This window comes from Amblyomma americanum, chromosome 11 (assembly GCF_052857255.1).
Source record: "Amblyomma americanum isolate KBUSLIRL-KWMA chromosome 11, ASM5285725v1, whole genome shotgun sequence".
NCBI lineage: Eukaryota > Metazoa > Arthropoda > Arachnida > Ixodida > Ixodidae > Amblyomma > Amblyomma americanum.
In genome coordinates this window covers 34355592-34364131 of record NC_135507.1, presented here as the reverse complement: position 1 = coordinate 34364131, position 8540 = coordinate 34355592, and positions in this window count along the sequence as shown.

Sequence of the window (8540 nt, the reverse complement as noted above, 5' to 3'; positions counted from 1 at the left end):
AAGGCGTTACTTGGGAATATTTTCACCCGTAATTGCAAGAAAGCTACACAGTGCAGTATGCTGCGCGAACATGTTGACAGTGACGAACTACGCTTCCTTCTTGCAGTAAAATGGCTTATAGAATGGTTGCCTATCTCAAACCGACCAGTGCCGACGGCCTTAGGAAATCAGGAAAATTGAACAAATATTCAAAAATTTCATTGGTGTCTCTGAATGATCAACATCATGCTAGCCTTTGTTCAGGTTCTCCAGACTTGAGGAAAAGGGAGCTTATGTGTTACAGAACTAAAATTACTAGTAGGATAACACTTAAACATGTTCAAAGAGGAGAAAATACAGTAGCCTTTAACTTGTTATGGTGTCTACAATGAGTGCTAATGCTCTCGCAATTTTCCCGCCAAAACTCCTGTTGGAACCGGTCCCATTGCCCTTATATGGTAAGCATGAGTCATCGCCTTCTAGAATGTTCGAGCAGCTTATAGCCGATTATCACAAGAGATTGCACTAATCCCACCTACTAATCGCCACTAAACCACCTTGATCCGTTTTTCTGGGGTTGGCCTACTTTCAAAAAGTTTGGGGCTCCTTTGAAATTTTCGGGGGTGGTCCAACATAAAATAAATATAGGGGTACACCTGCCACAGTGAGCAGGTTGTGATGACGTCACAATGCCACGTGCCTCTATCGACCAATCTGGATGATCCATCAGGTCATGTTGTGATGAAGTCACAGTCATGTGACCTCTCTCGACCAATCAGAAGATTTTGTTACGGAGGAACCGGAAAGTGCAAGACGACAGCCTAAATACTAATGCAGTATTTATCAATTTTTTATTTAATCATTTTGCCATTTTTCTTGATCGAGAACTACTTTCCTACTTGTAAGAAGTGAGCACAGTATACTCGAGATATTCCGGCTGCTAGCAGGTGTTTCCGAAAAGCGCGGCGAAGTAGTGCACCGAGAGAGACCGGTTTTCTTACCAGAGGGGTGAGCCCCAAGTTGCTAGTGGTCTCCTTTTCGGCGTTGGGAGTCTTCCTGGACTCCGGAGAAGTGACGGATGCGGACACCGTCGAAGTGGGCGACGCTGCTGTTGCCGCTGGCTTGCTCGTGTCCGATGGTTTTGCGGGTGTACCAGAAGAGGAACGCCGTTGGTCCTTTCCGTCCATCTCGAAGTTAGCCAGGTAGTTCTCTTCCGGCCTGTCCCCCTCAACACCAGTCGCGGCGTGCTCACCACTACTGCGCACGTGCGCCCTTGAATACGCAACGGTGGCCAATGAGCGGTGGCTTGGGTGACGCCTTGAGCGCCCGGGCAGCGCAGAGTGCGAGGAGGAGCTGCGGCGAGAAGGCGTCGTCGATTTTGCCAAGATGTGAGTCGACGTGTCTTTTCCGGATTCCGCTGCATGACCTGGGTGACAACGACTTTAATGTTTCAGAGCGAAAGCTCTGCTAGGCTAGTCCGAAACAATGCTTCGCTGTGTGTCGCTGGTGGTTAGCAGCAGAGCCCCTAGCAACCGAATCTGCGTGTGTGGTCTGATACAACTTTGCAGTGAAGCTCCGCCCACATTCAGGTCCGCCGCACAGAATTCTTCCACGAAAAAAAAAGTAGTCCGTCGTTAAAACTTCTCCTGTTGCCTAAACAAGAAGCCAAACACAAGAAAAAAATTATAAGCTCTAGAGTTTTGATAAATAACTCGTTTAATAAAGCCGAACATTAGAAAGCTGATTTCGTTTACTGATCTGATTGTCTACCGGAGTAATAGAAGACGCTGCGGACCGTGGCCCAGTGTTCGCAACTGCTGTTTTTTTTTTAGGTTGGATCCGACTTTAGCAACACGTGATCGGTTTGCCGACCTCCACGCGTTGCCGCTGCGTAGCTCCGCTGGATTGCTAGACAATGATAGTATATAGGCATGCTATAGTTATATGATTAACCATGACGACGTCATAGTACAGTAATGAGCATAATTAGTAGTAAACATACGAACGCCCACATGTAATACGTCAATAGGAAGAGGAACCTTAGCCTAATTGACAATTATTAGGCAGATTAATAACGGTCATTAATCAGTCGATATGTGTGTTGCTATAACAACGGATAACTACAAATGCTAAACATGTGACGTGATTCTCAGCTTGACCATGAAAAAAAATATAGCGAAATGCAAGAATAACAGCGGGTGAACGGATGACGTCATATACGGTATAACGCAATGCAAGTCACGTGACGAAGCATGACACCAATCGGCGCGTTGAAAAGGCGCCTACCGAGGCTGCTCTCGCCACAGACTTCGGCGCGACAAGGACGGAAATGAAGAAGCGGTCGGTACGAAGACCTCTAGTGCTAACAGTTGTCCGGAACGCGCTCATAGTTACCGACGCCAAGCCGCGTCTAGTTGCCCGATACACCAGAGCTTTCGATCTTTAACGAGGTTCGACAATAGTTAAACCGCGGCTAATATTTTTCCGACCTGTCTGTTGGGATTAGCCAACAGGCGGTGACTCGATACGTATTGCTGAGAATTGCAGGTTAGTGCTGCATATGCTATACCTTCTTTCGCGCTGTGTTCCTTGCTGCCGCTGATGCGGGCCTTAGAAGACACACCGGAGCTCACGGAATGGTGAGACGAATGCCGCGGTGAGTGCACAGGCATTGCGGAATGCGAAGACGAGCTACGTTGTGATGGCGTCGCCGACTTCGCCAAGGTGGTAGGCGATGCAGCTTTTCCTGAATCCGTGGCGGGTCCTGGGTGGCAGTGACTTCGGTATCTATTAATGCGTTAGCATATGAAGGGCCAGTGCAAAGCTGCCGTGTGTCATTATCCAGTAGCAGGAGGAAACCTCCCCACCGGGCTACGAATAATCTTAATATACTACCTATGTTCACATACTACATCGAATATAAAAGAGCCTTAGTTAGCCACCTTGGATATAACAACCGTTCATGTGTTAACTTCGCATATAAAGAACCTTAGTATGCCACCTCGAATTTGCAGAACCTAAGTACGCCTCATCACATATATAACGAACTGTCGCGTGTTAACCGCGGATATAACGGACTTTATCGTGTTAACCTTATATAGAACGAAAAACTGGACGAGCGGATGAAAGTTTTGCATAATGCACACGCAATACGATTACGACAAGTGTCTGTTTCTTTCCTCGTCCTGGTCCTTCTGCGCTGTTCATAGGGCTTAACTTTGGATATGCCGAACTTTCGTGAGTTACCTCAGGTATAACGAACCTATTCGCGTCTTGACAACGGACGTAATGAGCTTAGTATGCTGACCTCCAATAAAACCAACCGAAGCGTAATATGACGAATTGCAGTGTGTCAACCTCGGATATAAAGTACGCTTGTTTGGCTGCTAACACATTCAAGCCATCCACTAAGTATCGCCAGAGATTTTTTTTAAATTAAAATGTTGTTTCGTGTAGATCAAGGAACAATACGCGTAAAATAACGAATCACGGGGGTGTCGCCGCAGTATATGTTTACCTCCTTTCGGGCTGCGTTCCTTGCTGCCGTCTTTGTGCGCCGTGGCTGACGCACCGGAGGCGAGTGATTGGTGCGAAGGATGCCCCGATGAGTGGACAGGCAACGCGGAATGGGAAGACGAGCTCTGGTGAGAAGGCACTGCCGATTTCGGCAAACTGGTCGCCGACGCACCGTGTATGGGATCCATAGCGCCACCTGGATGACAATGACTTAGTTTTGTTTCCTTTTCTCAGCCGTCTGTTTGAATCATGATGCAACTGCGCTTGGAACTATGCTGAGGAAAGTGGTGATAATGGTTGCCAAGGGCACAACAAGGAGATCCTTGTAACGTGCAATGTGTTCATTGCTATTTCACCGTAACAACAAAAAAAGCGCGAGCAGCAACGGATAATCTAGTTGATTGATTGGTCAATTAATTATTTAATTAATTAATTGATTGATTGATTGATTGATTGATTGATTGATTGATTGATTGATTGATTGATTGATTGATTGATTGATTGATTGATTGATTGATTGATTGCAAGTAGTCTGGAGACAACACCAAACTACGACCTTCCCCCAACCCCTGCATTAGCTCCATAACTTTCCCAGGAGAATTAGCCCCCAAAAGCAAGCTGTGTGGCCAGTAAAAAGACACCCTACCTCATGCACTATATGAATGTCCACGGGACAAACCACTGGAGGACATGCAGCTCTTGAACGCCGAAAACTGGGAGGCCCCGTTACTCAGCTCCGTCTGCAGATGAGACAATTCCGGGTAGCGACACAAGCCATAGAGGCCGCAGAGCGCCAAGGGCTCATGGCCAGCTGGCGGGGTCTGACCCCGCCCCTTCTCCCCCCTACAGCCTAATGAAAATAAGCCTTTGGGCCGACGTAATCAAGTTTCGCCACCGCCAAGAACCAACTTGTGTTCCATGTCTCACTTTGCTTCACCATTTGCGCAAATGAAATAGATATAATGTATCGTAAACTGAAGCCTCATATGGTCATATGGTTTTTCGTGTCTCATACAGTCTGCCGCAAATCGAATCTCCCGAGTTGAATAAGCGCCACGCGTCATGGCGCTCCAACGGCTGGCAGCAGCAGCACTACCCCCCCCCCCCCGTGTGTACAAACAAGGGACGAGACCAGGCTTAGTAATCGCATCGTACTAGTCCCTGTCCCTAAAACATTAAATCAGAATCGACGCCTATCATACCTGTGACCCAGCGATGCGCAACGCCTCAATAATGGGGACAGTTCACACGAACGATTCCGCCGCAACTGATTATCTGTGTGCTGAGCCACACTTGACATGAAACGACCTCACATTCACGCAAGCAGCGCCATTCTATACCCCATTCCTCCACCTCCCCTCGAACAAACACACACACACACCCGAATGTTGCATGCAGTGAGGACTGCAAACACCGACAATGACTGCACGACGAAGAGCAGGGTTACTCCTGCTTCTTCTGCCTTTATATTTAGCTCCCTCACCGTTCTCGCACAGTTGCGAAGAAGGGCTGTGCTGTGCGACCGTGTCTGCCTTGAAGCTTTCGTAACCATAAGTAGCCGCTTACCTCTCGAGAGACGAGCCGAATGCCAGCCGTCAGCGTCCTTAGTTCTTCGTCTTCTTGGAGATTCTGCACGAGAAAAGAGACGGAGGTGGCCCTGGCGCTGGAGGTGCCATGCATAGCACTACACTCTTTTAAAGCATAGATGAAATATTAAGGGTGGAAAGTATAAGACAGCCGGTTCGCGGAGGAAAGCTGGGCTGTTAAGTCCCGAATTTATCGACTTAATAAAATAAGCGCTAGCTAATGAAGAGTCTGTAGCGCCCCTAGCGCCGCGCTCCGGTCGCAGGCCGCGGCACGGCGCCGGACAAGAAGAAGAAGTTGACGCTAGGCTGCCGCAGCACGAGCAGCGCAATAAAAAAAGACAGTTCGAACCTGAACGATGTCAGAGCTGGTTCTTCCAGCCAGTCCGCAAGTCAGTTGCCGCCAGCGTATCCCTGGACTAGGGGCCCCGGCCGCCGGATATTCCGAATTAGTCACCTAAATAAAAGCTTTCTCTACCTCTCCTCGCTTTAGCTACAAGTCATTCGCATCAAGAGTTCTGCCACATTAACGCAGCAGCCACGCCACCACACAGAAACACGCATAGCGCGCAGTACACGACCGGCGAGTGAGACCCAACATGTCGCCGAGAGGAAAAAATTGCGCCGCGATGTGGTACAAACATTGGTTTGGTTTGGTTTATTGGGGTTAACGTCCCAAAGCGACTCAGGCTGTCAGAGGCGCCATAGTGAAGGGCTCCGGAAATTTCGACCAGCTGGGGTTCTTTGACGTGCACTGATATCGCGCAGTACACGGGCCTCTAGAATATCGCCTCCATCGAAATTCGACCGCCGTGGGTACAAACGTTCGTACAAAGTGTATCCGTACTCTATACAAAAGAGAAGGCGCGGGCATCGAGGCCTCGGCGCCGGCGAGTCGGAGCTGTGTCCAGGCTGGAGGTGGACAACCGTGAACGGGTACCCACAAAATGTATTCGGAACACAAAAACCACAAAAAAGCTTAGAGGGGCTTGCTGTCTAAGCATGCAACCAAGAATTCAAAAGCGCGAACTGCACTTCCTTATGCGATGATCACATGGCACACATGAATTGAGGCTTCCTATGCTTTTTAGTTCATCGGGAAGTTTTTCCCATGGCCATGTTGAAGAGAAAGGGCGACAGCACCTTCCCTTGTTGGGTACCCTGGCTTCCCATTTCTATTTCATCCGATTGGGTTTTCTGAAAATTTATACTTGCTTTCCGATTTGTAAGGAAGTATTTCATGTAGCCGTAGGTCTTCGGTCCTACCCCAGCCTGGCTGAGCCAATCTAGTACCGATCCGTGTTTCACATTATCGAAGGCCTTTTTTAGCTCAAACCCTGGGATGACTTTGGCGCCGTTGTTTTTAGAGTGAGTGATGTTTTTAGTATCATCATGACATGCTGCGTGCTGAGGCGAGAGCGGAAACCATCCATCCCACCTGGCCACAGCCTGTTTTCTTCCATATAGATCGATATTCCAGTTTGGGCGACGTGTTCCACGAGTTTGTCTACGCAGAATGTTAGAGATATGGACCGGAGATTTTCTATTTGCGGCTTCTTTTCTGGCTTCGGAATGATGACCAATTTGCCGTTTTCAACTAAGGGGAATTTCTCCTTTCTCCCAGCATCCCTGCATGTAACCCGTTAGGGCTGTTCTGGAGTTATCGTCTTGGTTTCTTAGCATGCTATTCGTCATCCCATCTGGGCAGGGGCCGATCTTGGTTCGAGTAACTATTTCCTGCCCCCCTTCGGCCTCTGTGATGGGTGCGTCTAGTGTTTCATTTCAAGCCCCTTCGTTGTCGGGGACTTGGCTCTTGTATCCACTACGTAGGTTTTCACCAATTTGCTCATTAAGCTTTAATCGCGATACTATTCGCACGACGACTAACCTGATAAAGGTTAGACACGCTGTAAGGGAAGGAATGTTTCCGACGCACAGTGACGAGTATTAAAACCGCGTGTTCCATTAAACATTAGTGTTAAAGCTGTTTCGAAAGGGGTTGCCCTAATTCGAAGCCCTCGTGTGAAGTGCAAACCGCATAATGTGTGATAACAGCGCCTTCAAACAATGCGAAGCACGCTCTTTCTCCCCGCGTTTCCCGGTAACGATTGCAGTTGCGCTTTCATGTCGTTGTCGTAAGCAAAAAAAAAAAGCTGCCGCCACCGTCTGGAAGGAGTTAAATTTACGAGTGTTAGCTGTTTGGCAGCGGCATCTATCGTGGATGCGATGTATTACCACGCGATTAGACTACTTTTCCATACATCACGGCGAGCGGGCCCCTACCGCCTTGAGGTCGGATATTTTTGACCAATTTGGGTAAATTGGTAATTGGTTTTCGGGGAAAAGAAATGGCGCAGTGTCTGTCTCACATATCGGCCGACACCTGAACCGCGCGATAAGGCAAGGGAGAAAGGGGGGACTGAGAGAAGAACGGAAGAAAGAGGAGCCGTAGTAGTGGGCTCCATAATAATTTAGACATCCCGGGGATGTTTAACGAAACATCGCAGAGCACACCGGCGCCTTTGCGTTTCGCCTCCATCGAAACTCAGCTGCCGCGGTCGGGTTCGAACCCGGGTGTCCGGATCAGTAGCCTACAGGCCTAACCACTGAGCCACCACGGCGGGTATACGCTCGTTCTGTCCGCTTCTCTTCTCTGTACTGTCCCCTGTGTATTTTTATGTCCCTCATCGCTCACTCCTAAATTCATAACCTATATACGCTAGCCTATCATCTCTGACACATCAGCGTCTTTTTTTTTTCTTCTGAAGAACACTTTACATCCTTCCTGCAATATTGTGATGTCAGTGCACATTAAAGATCCCCAAGTCGTCGAAATTATTCCGGAGCCCCCCTCTACGGCACCTCTTTCTTCCTTTCTTCTTTCACTCCCTCCTTTATCTCTTCGCTTACTACGCGCTTCAGGTGTCCGCCGGAATGTGAGACAGTTACTGCTCTATTTCCTTTCCTCAAAAACCAATTGTCATTTTCATTTCACACACACACGCGCGCGCGCGAGATAGAGACAGCAATTTTGGTATATCACATGGAATTATCTGTAATTTTGAATTTGAAACACGTATTTACACTCCGTAAACTCTATTTACACTTATAGGACGTAAAAAACTTCGCGCAATAAGTGTAGTTTGACCTCTTAGTACCTTGCAACGGATGGTCACAGGTATGTTAATGTAGTATCGTCACTACCCTCGGAAAGCATCCAATGATATATATAGCGTCCTGTTTCAGAACATGGAAATCTATCAGTTACGAGCGCCTATCTCCATTAGCACTGTTTTCCCTCAGCGCCACTATAGCAGGGAACCTGCAGTCAAAAGTTTCGCAACGTGCGCAACTGCTTCGTCGTCCCCAATAATCTTTTCATATCGGCGAACGCCCGTTTTCTGTACACCGTCAGATATGTTGAAAAAGTAAGGAAGGCCATGTGGCGAAGCGGTCCCAGCT